We start from the raw sequence: 15,179 nt of genomic DNA, 5'->3' as shown, positions 1-15,179 counted from the left end.
ACAAGTGTGTTCTCACTTGCATCGTTGGTGCCTCTGTGAGGCAGAATAAAACAAACATTCTCCAATTTCAGTACTTGAAACCTTCAACCTTCTCACGTAACATTTGGAAAGAAAGCAAATAAGCTTTATTTTCATACTGCGGCTGTTCATCTGTGGCACCCTGTGAATTTATGTGAATAACCATAACAAAATGGCATTGAACAGGCTTTCACAGCGCTAGAGGTAAGTAAGATGACAAATAGAATCTACTTAGAGGCTAAGCAGGAAATTCAGTATCAAACTGATCCACACTTCTATCAGCGTGACTGCTCAGGGCATTATAAACCTGGATCTGTTATTGGTGCTTTAACAAAGAGATGGGCTTTCCCCTTCCCGCTCAGTCCACTCTCCCATCGTACAAATCAATATATATAATTTTTCAAGATCAGGACAAATCCACTGCAATGCTGACGTTATTAAAACAATAAATACATCACAGAGACAGGTATTTGCTGGGAGCCACAACTGGATTAAAGGTCCTATTTTCTCCACCTCTCACTCTCTTTCTGCCTAGTTAATTTATATATACCCCACTTCTTAATACCACTCCCTGGTTTTTAGTAATAACATAAATAAAACTAAACTGTAGGTGTTTGCACTGAGATGGAGGGTTGCTCGATTGCTCAAGTCATCCCCCTCCTCAGGTCTCTTCTTCTCCATGTGTATTTCTTCTTCAGTCACTTTCCTCACTCACTATCTGTTAATAGACCACTCTGACCTGCAATGACTTTGCCAAATTATTCACAGAAAAATCCAAAAGATTAGACAAGCAATTGGTACATCAACAGCATATTCAGGATATGTACTGTGTCCACCGAAAAAGTGTTTAAACACCATCAAACAGTTTCGCCCTATTAACAGCAAAGACCTGGAGGACATCTTAGGTCAACTGAACCCCTCCTCTTGCTTTTTAGATGTAATGCCAACAAGTTTTTTCAAAAAGGTCTCAAAGACTTTTGAGTCAGACCTGTTACAGATCGTCAACTTTTCTTTAATGTCAGGTGTGTTTCCAGAATCACTAAAAACTGCTGTAATCAAACCTATACTGAAAAAGGACAATCTTGACAAGACACAAATGAACAACTACAGGCCGATCTCAAATCTCCCATTTTTAAGTAAGATCATTGAAAAAGCAGTTTCTCAACAGCTCAATTACTTCTTAAAACAGAATAACTGCTATGATGCCTTCCAGTCAGGCTTTAGACAGAACCACAGCACTGAAACCGCTCTGACCAAAGTGTTTAATGACATATGTCTGAATACAGACAGTGGAAAAATGTCAGTCTTAGTTTTACTGGATCTCAGTGCAGCATTTGATACAGTTGACCACAACATATTACTCAAACGACTGGAGAACTGGGCAGGTCTTTCAGGAACTGTACTAAACTGGTTCAAAACATACTTAGAAAACAGGAAATACTTTGTATCAATAGGTAACTTCACATCTGAGCAGACAAGTATCACATGTGGAGTTCTCCAAGGTTCCATCTTGGGACCCCCTCTGTTTAACATTTACATGCTCCCACTGGCACAGATTATAAAGAACAACAAAATAAACTATCACAGCTATGCAGATGACACACAAATATACATCACAATGTCACCAGGAGATCGAGGCCCTGTACAGGCTCTTGGTAAATGCATTGAGGAAATTAATGACTGGTTGTGCCACAATTTTCTCCAGCTAAACAAAAACAAAACTGAGGTAATAGTCTTTGGTGCCAAAGAAAAACGATTACAGGTCACCAGAGAACTTCAATCTATACACCTAAAAACCACAAACCAGGCGAGAAATTTGGGTGTAGTGATGGATGCAGACCTAAACTTAGAAAAACACATTAAGACAATAACAAAGTCAGCTTACTATCACCTCAAGAATATATCAAGGATAAAAGATCTGATGTCTCAACAGGGCCTGGAAAAACTAGTCCATGCATTCATCTTTAGTAGGCTTGATTACTGTAACAGCATCTTTACAGGTCTACCTAAAAAATCAGTCAGACAACTACAGCTCATTCAGAGCTCTGCTGCTTGAGTCCTCACTAAGACCAAAAAAGTGGACCACATCAGTCCAGCTCTGAGGTCTTTACACTGGCTGCCTGTCCGTCAGAGGATAGACTTTAAAGTTCTGATGCTGGTCTATAAAGCTCCGAATGGTTTAGGACCAAAATACATCAGTGACCTCCTGACCCAGTATGAACCTTCCAGATCCCTCAGGTCATCTGGATCTGGTCTTTTATCAGTTCCCAGAGTCAGAACCAGACACGGAGAAGCTGCATTCAGCTTTTATGCTCCTTATATCTGGAACAAACTCCCAGAAAGCCTCAGATCAGCTGAAACACTCAGTTTATTTAAATCCAGGTTGAAGACTCACCTGTTCTCAGCTGCATTTGAATAAAGCACCAAATCCACACTTTTAAGCTTAAATTGCAAAACTTAAATTTTAACTACTGATTTTATCTACTTTTTTTTTTTTTATCAATTTTAAAACACACTTTTTATTGTTTTTTGTTTTTTAATGTCTCTGTGAAGCACTTTGAATCACCTAGTTGTTGAATTGTGCTGTATAAATAAACTTGCCTTGCCTTGCCTGTCTTCCTTCTCTCACCCCATCTGGTCGCAGCAGATGGCCCCGCCCCTCCCTGAGCTTGGTTCTGTCGGAGGTATCTTCCTGTTAAAAGGGAGTTTTTCCTTCCCACTGTCGCCAAAGTGCTTGCTCATAGGGGATCATATGATTGTTGGGTTATTCTCTGTATGTATTATTGTAGGTTCTAGCTTACAATAATACATTAGAATCTGCATAAATAAAATTGAATGTGTATCTTGCCCATATATCCTTGGGCTAGACACTGAACCCTTAGTTTTCTCCTATGCGTCCACTGACAGATCTTTTCGAGTACCGGGGGTGCTCTGGAAGACCTTTTTTGACTCTGCTGTGGTGTCATTCATCTTCTATGGTGTTGTCTGTTGGAACAACAGCTTATATACAGTTGAGATGGAAGCAGTTGGATAAGCTCATCGTGACGGCCAGCTCTGTTCTAGGATGCCCATTTGACCAAGTGCAAGTGGTCGGAGACAGAAGAACTCTGGCAAAAATAACATCATTCTTAATAATGGCTCCCACCCCATGCATGAAGCTGTTGCAGAACGGGAGAGGTCCATCACTGACAGACTGCTGCATCCTAGGTGTACAAAGGAACATAATCGCAGGTTCTTCCGCCCAGCAGCTGTTAGTATGAAGGTTTGCGTGGGTGTGTCAGTCCAGTCACAGAGTGTTCAGGGGGAAGACACTGTTTTGCAGTCTGGCATTGAGGGCCTAAAGAGTTCAGGGTGAAGAGTGTGTGGGGTCCTCCACAATGCTGGTGGCTTTGCAGGTGCACCATTTGCGATAGGTGCATGTGATGAGGGGAAGAGAGGCTCCAATGAGCTTTTCAGATGTTCTTAATATCCGCATAGGGTATTGCGATCCGATACGGTGCAGTTCCCATATCAGACAGTGATGCAGCTCTTTAGGACGTTCTTGACAGTCGTTCTGTAGAAGGTGGTGAGAATGGGTGGTGGGAGATTTCTCAGTTTCCACGGGAAGTAAAGACTGAAGATGTCAGCGAGAACATCTGCCAGCTGGTCTACACATTCTCTGAGCACTCTCCCAGGGATGATATCTGGACCAGCAGCCTTCCGTGGGTTAACTCCGTGAAGTGAAATTCTCACATCGGCTGAGGTTAGACACAGAACCTGGGTGTTGTGAGGAGGGGTGCTCTTCCTCACCATCACATCATTCTGATATGCTTATGCATTTTTAAATTATTAAAAAAACAAACAATGGGAATTCATCAGTGGTTGTTGATCAATGGTCATGACAATTTGCATATTAATTTACTGTTTATCAGACTGAGTAAACCTGCAGTCAGCTAATATGGACAAAGTAATTTGGATGAATGACAAAATATTTCTCCCACTGAAAACGGTAAGTCCAAATGAATAGAATCAACTTTTTCGGATATATGCTTGCTATATGGTCCTGCATGCCTGTCAAGAGGTTCTGGCTTAAGATATGTGAAGAACTATCCGTATAGTTTAGTTGCTGTATCCCAACCTCAACCAGGCTGTGCATCATAAGTGACATAAGTGAACTAGATATGGAAGCAAATACATCATATATATGCCTTGCTTCTTTTTGCATCACCAAGAAAACGATCCTCGTGAGCTGGAAATCAAAAAACACCTTATGTATCAATCATGATCACATTACTGTAAAGAGAATGTCTACCTCTTCAAAAATCTGGATGAATTTGTCTCTCTCTGGTCCCCACTCATTATTTACATTACTTAGTGGGGGTGGTCGGCTGTAATCTCTCCAGGATACTCTCTGGTACTATGGGCGTCTGGCGGCCTCTTGGTGGCTGGAGAGTAGTGGTTGCTTCTTTGGAGTGTCTGTGTGTCTGCCTCTGTTAGTGGCAGTGAGTACTGGGGTGGGTGCTGCTGGAAGCCTTGGTGCGTTACCCAGAGGCTGGATGTGTGCGGCTGCAGTGGCCCCACTCATCCCTTCACTGTTATCTGCCCTTCAATTTCATCCATGGGGAACTACAGGGTGGTTTTATTGTATACCTCCCCCACCATCCCAATTTTATCAACACTCTAGTTTTCACACAATCACATGTAACATGCTTCAGTGCGTTACTTTTGTTTTGTTTTTGTGCATTTCTTCTGTGTCTGGGCACTCCTCTGGATACTCGTACACCAGAGAAGAGCTCCTTAACTACAGGACTACAACGCCTGTGGATTTATTTCCAATATTTGTCGCATCTGCGGCAGATTTACTGCTGACTCTGACCAGGAAAGCGAGACGCCGAAAGAGAGGGAAGCGAGCCGGCGCACTCGTGCGTTTGAGGAGACGCGGACTGCGAACTGCTCTTCCTGGGATCTTCCTTTCTAATGTACGCTCACTCGGGAATAAGATTGACGAACTGGCCCTGATGAGAAGCATGAACAGAGACTTTGCCTCCTCCTGTGTCTTATGTTTTACGGAGTCGTGGCTCAGTGAGAACATCCCAGACTGCGCGCTCAAGCTGGAGGGCTTCCATCTGCTGCGCGCGGACCGGCAGGCCGCTCTCTCCGGTAAGTCCAAAGGTGGAGGTCTCTGCTTCTACATCAATAGTGGCTGGTGCACAGATGTGACAGTGATTGCTCAGCACTGCTCTTCCTCTCTGGAATATCTTTTTATCCACTGCAAACCGTTTTATTCTCCGCGGGAGTTTGCTTCATTCATCCTGGCCGCTGTTTACATCCCGCCAGACGCAGATGCGCAGGCAGCTCAGTGCGCACTCGCGGAGCAGATACTGCACATGGAGCGGACATTCCCGGACTCTCTCATCATTGCTCTTGGGGACTTTAACAAAGCCAATCTGAGCTGCTTCTAACAGCTTGGACGAGTTTACGGACACTGTCACCTCCTATATCCACTTCTGTGAGGACAGCATTGTGCCATCACGCACCAGGGTGAGTTATAACAATGACAAACCCTGGTTTACTCCTAAACTCAAAAAGCTGTGGCTGGAAAAGAGAAAGGCGTTCAGAAGCGGAGACAGGGACTGCTACAGAGAGGCCAAGTACAGGTTCACTAAAGAAGTGGACATTGCTAAACATCAGCACTCTGAGAAGATGCAGCAGCAGATCTCAGAGAATGACTCGGCCTCTGTGTGGAAAGGTTTTAGAAATATCACAAACTACAAGCCTAAAACCCCCCACTCCACTGATGACTTGCTCTTAGCCAACACCCTTAACGACTTCTACTGCCGTTTTGACGAGCCATCAGGCAGCCTTCACACCTCCAACGGCCCCAACAATAGAGGCACTTTGGACACTAATTCCCCCACCTCTCCCCCCTCCATAGAGCCATCACCACCTTCAAACTGTTCACCTACAACACCCCCCTCCTCACCCCACACAAAAGAGGATTTCACACCACCTCCTCCCACCACAACTCTTCATATCCATGAAGCAGATGTGAGGAAGCAGTTTAAGAACCTGAATGCTCGGAAAGCTCCCGGCCCAGACGGCGTGTCTCCTGCCACCCTCAGACACTGTGCAAACGAGCTGGCCCCAGTGTTTTCTGGCATTTTCAACTCCTCACTGCAGGCATGTCATGTGCCTGCCTGCTTCAAGTCCTCCACCATAATCCCTGTCCCCAAGAAACCTAGGATCACTGGACTAAATGACTACAGACCCGTGGCTCTGACATCTGTGGTCATGAAGTCTTTTGAGCGCCTAGTTCTCTCCCATCTCAGGACCCTCACGGCCCCCCTCCTGGACCCCCTGCAGTTTGCATATAGAGCCAACAGGTCTGTAGACGACGCCATCAACATGGCCCTACACTTCATCCTGCAGCATCTGGACTCCCCAGGAACCTACGCCAGGATCCTGTTTGTGGACTTCAGCTCTGCCTTCAACACCATCCTTCCAGACCATCTCCGAGACAAGCTTTCCCAGATGAATGTGCCTGATCCCATCTGCCGGTGGATCACTGACTTCCTGACGGACAGGAAGCAGCATGTGAGGCTGGGAAAGAATGTCTCGGACTCCCGGACCATCAGCACCGGCTCCCCTCAGGGCTGTGTTCTTTCTCCTCTGCTCTTCTCCCTGTACACCAACTGCTGCACCTCCACCCACCAGTCTGTCAAGCTAATCAAGTTTGCAGATGACACCACCGTTATTGGGCTCATCTCTGACGGGGATGAGTCTGCCTACAGGAGGGAGGTTGAACGTCTGGTGTCCTGGTGCAGCCACAACAACCTGGTGCTGAATGCCCAGAAGACAGTGGAGATTATTGTGGACTTCAGGAAGCACACAGCCCCACTCCCCCCCATCATCCTGACTGACACCCCCATCACCTCTGTGGACTCATTCCGCTTCCTGGTTACCACCATCACCCAGGACCTGAAGTGGGAGCCCACCATCACCTCCGTCATCAAGAAAGCCCAGCAGAGGATGTACTTCCTGAGGCAGCTGAAGAAATTCAACCTGCCAACACGGACGATGATGCAATTCTACACTGCAATCATCGAGTCCATCCTCACCTCCTCCATCACCGTGTGGTACGCTGGAGCCACTATCAGGGATAAACAGAGACTGCAGCGTGTTGTGCGCTCTGCTGAGAAGGTGATTGGCTGCAGACTCCCATCTCTGCAGGACCTGTACACCTCCAGGACATTGCGGCGTGCAGCTCGGATCTCAGCTGACCCTTCTCACCCTGGACACAGTCTGTTTGACCTGCTCCCCTCAGGCAGGAGGCTCCGGTCCATTCGCACCAGAACCTCTCGCCATAAGAACAGTTTCTTCCCCTCTGCTGTTGGACACATGAACAATAACCATATGACTGTTCCCACCACTAACACATGACCCTACGCTGTGTCACTGCATCATTCCATGTTTGGCACTGATCACCACCTGCACTCATGTATATATCTTTCTACGTAGCACTCTTAATTCTTATTCTCATGTATATATCTCATGTATAGCTCATGCACATATCTTTCTACGTAGCACTTTTAATTCTTATCCCTACTTTTATTTTTTCATGTCTATTTAAGTGCTATTTATGACACTATGTTTGCACTGAAGCACCGCAGCAATTTCCTAATGTTGTAAACCTGCTCAACATTTGGCAATAAACCCCTTTCTGATTCTGATTCTAACACAGTAAGGAGAAATGTTGAAAAGATTATATCAATGGGCTAAATAGGTTCGACTATAGGAGCACAGGGGTGTGTTTAAATGAGACACACAGACAGGAATGTAACTCAAAAGAACCAGCCGGCTTTAGTGAAATAAACCATAAGTTTGACAACCACTTTGCACTCGTGGAAAAGAAAGCTTACAAAAAATTAAAGAAAAGTAAAACACAGTGACGTGGCCAAGTGTTAACTTTTGGTTTTCAGTGTTGGATGCACCCTAGTAACCTGACTCCTTAACCGTTATAAAAAACAGATTACACAAATTCAATGTCCATTCAAATGAAAATCTCACACACCTTTCACATGTGGAGAATGTTCTACACAACAGCTTATTATCCAAAGTCCCAAATAAAAAATGTCCAATAATAATAATAACAATAATGGATTGCATTTATATAGCGCTTTTCGGGACCCCTCAAAGTGCTTTTCAATACCACTATTCATTCACTCTCACATTCACACACTGGTGGAGGCAGCTACAGTTGTACCCACAGCTGCCCTGGGGCAGACTGACAAGGGGGATAGTCCAAAAATTCCCAGGGTGTGAAAGAATAGGGATGAGAAAATGCCAGTCTGTTTTCTTATGTATATCCAGCTGTGTGTGAAAGTGTGAGTGATACAGTCCTACCACACCGCAAGGTGCAGCAGATCATCAAGTGGAAAAAAAGGGAATCTCAGTCTCTCTAAGTCTAGGTGTGAAGGCTCGCCATCTAATTCACTGAAGGAATCCACCTCAGGAACAATCCAGCATACAGAAAAAACATGACCTGTCAACAGACAGCTATAATTCACAACTAATATTGTTGACATCATATTTGATATCAATTTGTAATTAAAATACTCAAATAAAGCTTAAAGCAGCTCAGACTATTAGAACCAGCACAGAGGCCTGTTACATTTATACAATGTGAGAGCAATGGCTGCAACCTACAGCCTTTAAACTAGCAATTAAAATGCTGACAGTAAACTCGTCAGTCCAGATGTAACCACATTACTTTATGATACTTTGCTGGTATTTTAATCAGCCTGTCTCAGTTGTTTTAACTCTGTCAGTTCTCTCATTCTTTATAGCAAGACTGGAGATCGCACTACTGATTTGCTGATCTGTGCACTCACATATTAAATTAACTGAAATTAGTGCTGGTTCTAACAGTCTGAGCTGCTTCCAGCTTTATTTGTGAAGAGCACAGCAGCTTACAAAACACATAGCTAGCTCGTACAGCTGCAAAGTAAAATTTTCATAAGCTAAGATGACCTTAAAATAACGGGGTTACGTGCGATGATGCTAGCGTTAGCCATGTTAGCACATTACCTTCAATAGGTGGTCAAACTGAGTAAACAGGCACTCAGTTATGGAATTAAATCAGGGCCATAATGTTTGTGTAGTTAAAAGAAAAATTTGAAATCGAAAATATGTAAACTGAAAGAAAAAGTCACATTTTTAGAGTGAACTTTGAAAAAGAAAGAGTTGGATTTAAAATAAAATCAAACGTTTTGAATATTTATATTAACTGAAAACCCAATGGTTCTTTTATCTATAATTTCTCTGAGTAAACTTTATCTAAAAATTTTCAGTAATCTTTTTTTCATTATTATTATTTTTAAAAAATCTATTCAGTCTCAGATTACATTTTTTCAGCTTCAGATCTTTTAAATTAATGTACAAAAAAAATTCTTCAGGTTCGGATTTTTCTGCCAGCTTCAATTTATTTTTTTCACTTTCAGATCTCCATTTTTCAGTTACAGACTTTTGGCCCTGTTTTGGCCTGGTGGGCGTGGCTACACAGAGAGGGGCGGGGAATCATGAGTGACAGCAGACCGCTGCAGGCTCAAGATGGTCCATTTTTTATGTTGCCTTCAGGAAACCTGGGAATGAACATAATTTATCAAACACCTCCTGCACTGTATTATTTGATAATGTTTAGAAAACATGTCATGCATAACTGCTAAAACTCAGTTACTAAAGCTCTTTCAAGCAGTAATGTGTACAAATTACGCCGTAACTGAGACGTTTTCCCAGCCACTACGTGAGAAGTGGTCATTTCCCATGCTCTCAAAGTAGCGCGCATTGTATCTGGTGGGGGCTGCTGTTAACTTGTCCCTCAGTGAACGATGGCGTCGTCTTCCAACAACACTGCTGGCGCGAACAATCAGGTGAGTGTTTAAGTTTGGAACAATTACACTGCAGTCTGTGAATACTACGAATTTAAGAAGTGGCTATTGTTACGGTTATTCTGTTTTTTTATTTTATAACGTTTTTTGCTGAAATGCTAGCGCAACAGAAATGCCTCGCTATCATTTTCGGCTGAAACTTCCTTCGAAAGGTAAAGTAATATTAATAATTTGATCCTTCCCCAAAAATATGGAAAACATTTTAAAAGACTCCATAACTAATCGGGCTTGGGATGCAGTCTTCATCACCTGCGCTACGGCAATGTTGCAAGACTCTCATCCATCCATTATCTGGTTCCGGGCTCCGCTGGCGGTGCCAGCAGCTTCAGTAAATAGACCCAGACTACCCTCTCCCCAGCCACTTTAGCCTGCTCCTCAGGAGGAATCCTTGTTTCTTCAAACAGTGTGCTGGTCATTCTCGGTCTTGATGCTTAAATCTAATCAAATCAATCATTTGATTTGTTATTACTCAATAATGTACGCCTTTGCGATGCTACAAATTATCACGAGGGAAAAACGTGTCAAATTTTCACGGTTTTCCTACAATATACATATGCGTGAGTTATAGATAAAAAGCAATAATAGTATCATGTTCTAAAGCAAGAAGTAAGAGATCTTTTTCAGAAGGCCTTTTTTCCCCCAAGTAATGTGCAGCTGAATGATTCCAGTTGAAATGACACAACTGCAAAATCTTCCCTAAACTATGTGTCATGTTTAAGTAAATAACAATAAATGATAATACTAATAATAATAAAAATAATTAAGTAATAAAGGCACTACTAAAGGAGTTTACAATTTATTACGTAACAGAGAGAGAGAGCAAACTGCGGTGGTAAGAAGTTTTTCTTCTGTCTATGTGCTCATTATTGGCTGTTTCATATAGATACAACCTGTACATAATGCAGATTTTTGTCCACATACAAATTCCAGGCTTCCCTCGTTCACGTATTCATATGCAGCATACTTTTGGGAATTTTAATATGTTGTTTTTACCGTCCCTCTTCTAAATTGGCTGTTTCTCTGATGTACTGTTTGTTTCTATGGTTTATTTACATTTCTTACACAATTAACATGGCTCCCACATACCAGAATTCAAAGCGTAATGCCAAGCCCTATATACTTACATTTATTGTTAATACAATTAATTTTTTTTATGATGTGTCAACATGTTATTTGCAATTATTACTTTAGAGCATGTGAAAACAGCACTGGTGATTCACTGGTCATCACATAGAAAATGAAAGGCCATTAAAAACAAGAATTAATTAAGTGGAAGCAAAAAATTTTGAGTGTCTCCCAGATTTTTGTTTGTGCTAGCATTATACACTATCATGCTGATGCATACTTATTTATGTTTAACTAGGGATGCACCGATACCACTTTTTTGGAAAATGAGTACGGGTACGAGTACTTCAGTACACGCTGATGCCGATACCGAGTACTTAATAAAAGCATGATTTAAATTTACAAGTTACAGTCACATAGTCATATGATTTTACAGAAAAACAAGGGACTATTATGGAATTAAGAACATTTATTTAAAATGAAAACTAAAGCATGTTGTATGTAACATATTATAGCAGAGGTGGGACCAAGTCATTGTTTTGCAAGTCGCAAGTAAGTCTCAAGTCTTTATCCTCAAGTCTCAAGTCAAGTCTCAAGTAATGTCAGGCAAGTCAGAGTCGAGTCTCAAGTCACTGGTGTAAAAGTCCGAGTAAAGTCACAAGTCTGAAATTTTGAATTTCAAGTCCTTTCGAGTCTTTAAAAAAAAAACGAAAAAAAGCATGTTGCAGTTATATGCTAAATGTAAATATTAGACCATGTAATTTTTAAATCTGTGTTTTTCTCAACACATGACAAAATAGTGAACTTAGAAAATATACACAAATTGTGAAATTGCACCTCTTTAAAATGCAGCTCAATTAAACCTAGCTCCAAGAATAATTTTCACCGACAGTTCGGAGATAAGCCGCATGTTATTCTTGGATGCGCTTGTAGGACTGGCTTTAAAATCGCATGACAAAAATATCATACATATTAAAAAAAAAACTGCATCACCAACGTAGCCTGGAAACCATTTGCTAGTTAGATGAAGTCAGCTATCTCATCGTAGCATATTTATATACATATTTATAATTATACGGTTCTTGTGAGTGCATACACTCGTGAAGTTTAGTAACTTCCGGTCACTGCAACAAGCCCAGGTACAGTTTACCGACGGATGGGTACAGGACCTTGAAATGCACAAGTGTAGAAAGTAAAGACCATCGTACGTATCATAAGTTTACCAGTCTCACAAATCGTCGTCATAAATACACATTCGTTAACCGTTTATTAATAGGACCTTTGAGCTCAATGGTAATTAATTAGCAGTGGAAATAATTTCTGGTAGCATCACAGAAATGTAGCAGTGACAATAATACTGTATACTGTAATCGCACTGGGCAATTAGCCTGATCTCTGATAACAACGAGACGGCCTACCTGAAGGAGATTAGGAATCTGGAGAACTGGTGCCAGAGGAACAACCTCCTTCTAAACGTCAGTAAGACAAAGGAGCTGATAGTGGACTTCAGCACTAAGCAGGAGAGGAACTACCAGACCCCCGTCATCAACGAGTGCCCAGTGGAGAGAGTGGACAGCTTCAAATACCTCGGAGTTCACATCACGCAGGACCTGTCATGGTCCTGTCACATCAACACCGTGGTGAAAAAGGCCCGTCAGCGTCTCTACCACCTCAGACGCTTGAGAGACTTCCAACTGCCCTCCAAGGTGCTCAGGAACTTTTACTCGTGCACCATAGAGAGCATCCTGGCGGGAAACATCTTAACCTGGTTCGGGAACAGCACCATGCAGGACAGACGAGCTCTACAGAGGGTTGTGCGGTCAGCTGAGCGCACCATCCGCTCCGAGCTCCCTGACCTGCACTCAATCTACAGCAGGCGGTGCTGGACCAAGGCCAGGAAGATCGTGAAGGACCTCAGCCATCCCAACAACAGACTGTTCTCTCTGCTGAGGTCAGGAAAGCGATTCCGCTCCCTGAAGACCAACACAGAGAGACTGAGGAGGAGCTTCTTCCCGCAGGCGATACGGTCTCTCAATCACACCACCACACAGTACTGACCCACACATACAGTTCTTACACACACACTGGACTTTCTGGACATTGTTTTTGCACAACACTGGTCACTATATTCTTCATTTCCGGTTAATACTTGTACAGCTGCTGTTATTGTGTATATATTTATTTATATTTCTTCATACATTCTTATATAGTTCTATATTGTGTATTTTGTTGTACAGTTATTTTATTTTCAACTTTAATTTATATATTTTATCTTATTCTTTCCCAGTTAAATTTACCCTTCATTCTAATTTGTGTTGTACAGTTATTTCATTTTTAAACCTTAATTTATATTTTATTCCTTCCTAGTTAAATTTACCCTTTTTAATTTTTCATATTTATTTCCTATCTTATTCATAGCCTTTTCCTTTTTTGTTTTCTTTAGGTCACGAGCAGTTGTCCAAGCATTTCACTACATATCGTACTGTGTATGACTGTGTACGTGACAAATAAAATTTGAATTTGAATTTGAATTTAGTGATACAAAACAACTGTTTTACCCTGTGAATAAAAGTATATGTTTTTGTCAATGTACCATAATAACAGAAGCGAAACGCAATATTGTGTCAGTACAATTCACTATTTATGCACAATAAACAAAGGAGCGACAATTTCTGTTCAGCGCCAGACTTGCTTGTGACCTATATCACCAATTATGTTATGAAAATGACGCATTAACTACAACAGAGGACTGACCTTTGTGGGAATGCTTGGAGCAGACTAACATGTGAGCTGGAGTGTTCTGGGACGTTATAATTGGTCTTTGAATGGCTGCAATCCAGGCCATCCGTCGCCTCTTTGTTACTTCGGAAACACGGCTCGAACAATTTCTCTTCAACGACGTAATCCGATAACAACCGATCTCTTTACCCGTCGGCTTCCCGTGGCTGTCATGCGACCGGCTATTGCAGTTAATAACACAACAGCTTCTTGACATTTTTGTGTTTCTTTTTATCGCTGTGTGACTGATTTCAATTGAAAGCCTGCGTGCGCTAGTACCTCTTGCCACGAGTTCCCAGAATCCTTTGCGGTTCTACCCGTGAATGACGTCACATTTTCAATCTCTATATAATATGTATGTTAAATTTTATATTTGGGGTGAAATATCAAGTCTTTTCAAGTAAACCGGCAGCCAGCCGTGCCTGAGTGACCGAGCCCCAGGCCGAGAGATGGCGCCGGTGAGGTCGGCTGCCGTCACGACTGCTCCGACCACTTTTTCTTTGTCTTTGTTTTTTAAGTTAGTTTTCAGCGTTTCTAAATCGGCAAAATCACCACCATTGGGTACATTAGGTATGACAGTGACACTCTTGTTTCTATTGGTTTACAATGTACTCACAATTCGAAGTTTTTAACTCCGGATCCGAGCTGGCCGAGTGAGATCTTGAGGGAGAACAAAGGGAAGCGGCGGCGGCCTAGATGGAAGCGAGCCGGCGTCAGGAACAGGCTGAGAGCTCGTGCACACCGCACACCTCTGCCTAGCATCCTGCTCGCCAACGTCCAGTCACTGGAGAACAAGCTTGACGACCTCAGGGCCAGGGTAAAGTTCCAGAGAGACATTCGGGACTGCAATCTCCTCTGCTTCACCGAGACATGGCTGAACCCAGCGGTGCCGGACCACGCCATCCAGCCGGCCGAGTTCTTCTCGGTTCACCGCATGGACAGGACACGGGACTCGGGGAAGTCAAGGGGAGGCGGCGTGTGTTTAATGGTGAACAACAACTGGTGCAACAGTGCGAACGTTGTTCCTCTCACACGCTCCTGCACACCAAATCTGGAACTACTGTCCATCATGTGTCGTCCTTTTTATCTACCTCGGGAATTTACATCGGTCATTATAAGTGCCGTTTATATTCCACCACAAGCGGACACGGTCACCGCCTTATGCGAGCTGCATGAGGCACTCACACAGCACCAGACACAACACCGGGACGCTGCGCTTATTGTGACGGGGGACTTTAATAGCGCCAACCTCAAACGCGCAGCGCCGAACTTTTATCAACACATCTCCTGCCCCACCAGAGGTGAAAGGACACTGGACCACTGCTACACTACGGTCAAGGACGGCTACAAGGCACAATCCCGCCCTCCTTTTGGCAAATCTGATCACGCCGC

Source organism: Diplotaxodon limnothrissa, linkage group LG9 (genome assembly GCF_057381915.1).
Source record: "Diplotaxodon limnothrissa isolate DT_005_m linkage group LG9, D_limnothrissa_male_GT1.1, whole genome shotgun sequence".
NCBI lineage: Eukaryota > Metazoa > Chordata > Actinopteri > Cichliformes > Cichlidae > Diplotaxodon > Diplotaxodon limnothrissa.
This window is presented reverse-complemented; position numbering follows the sequence as displayed.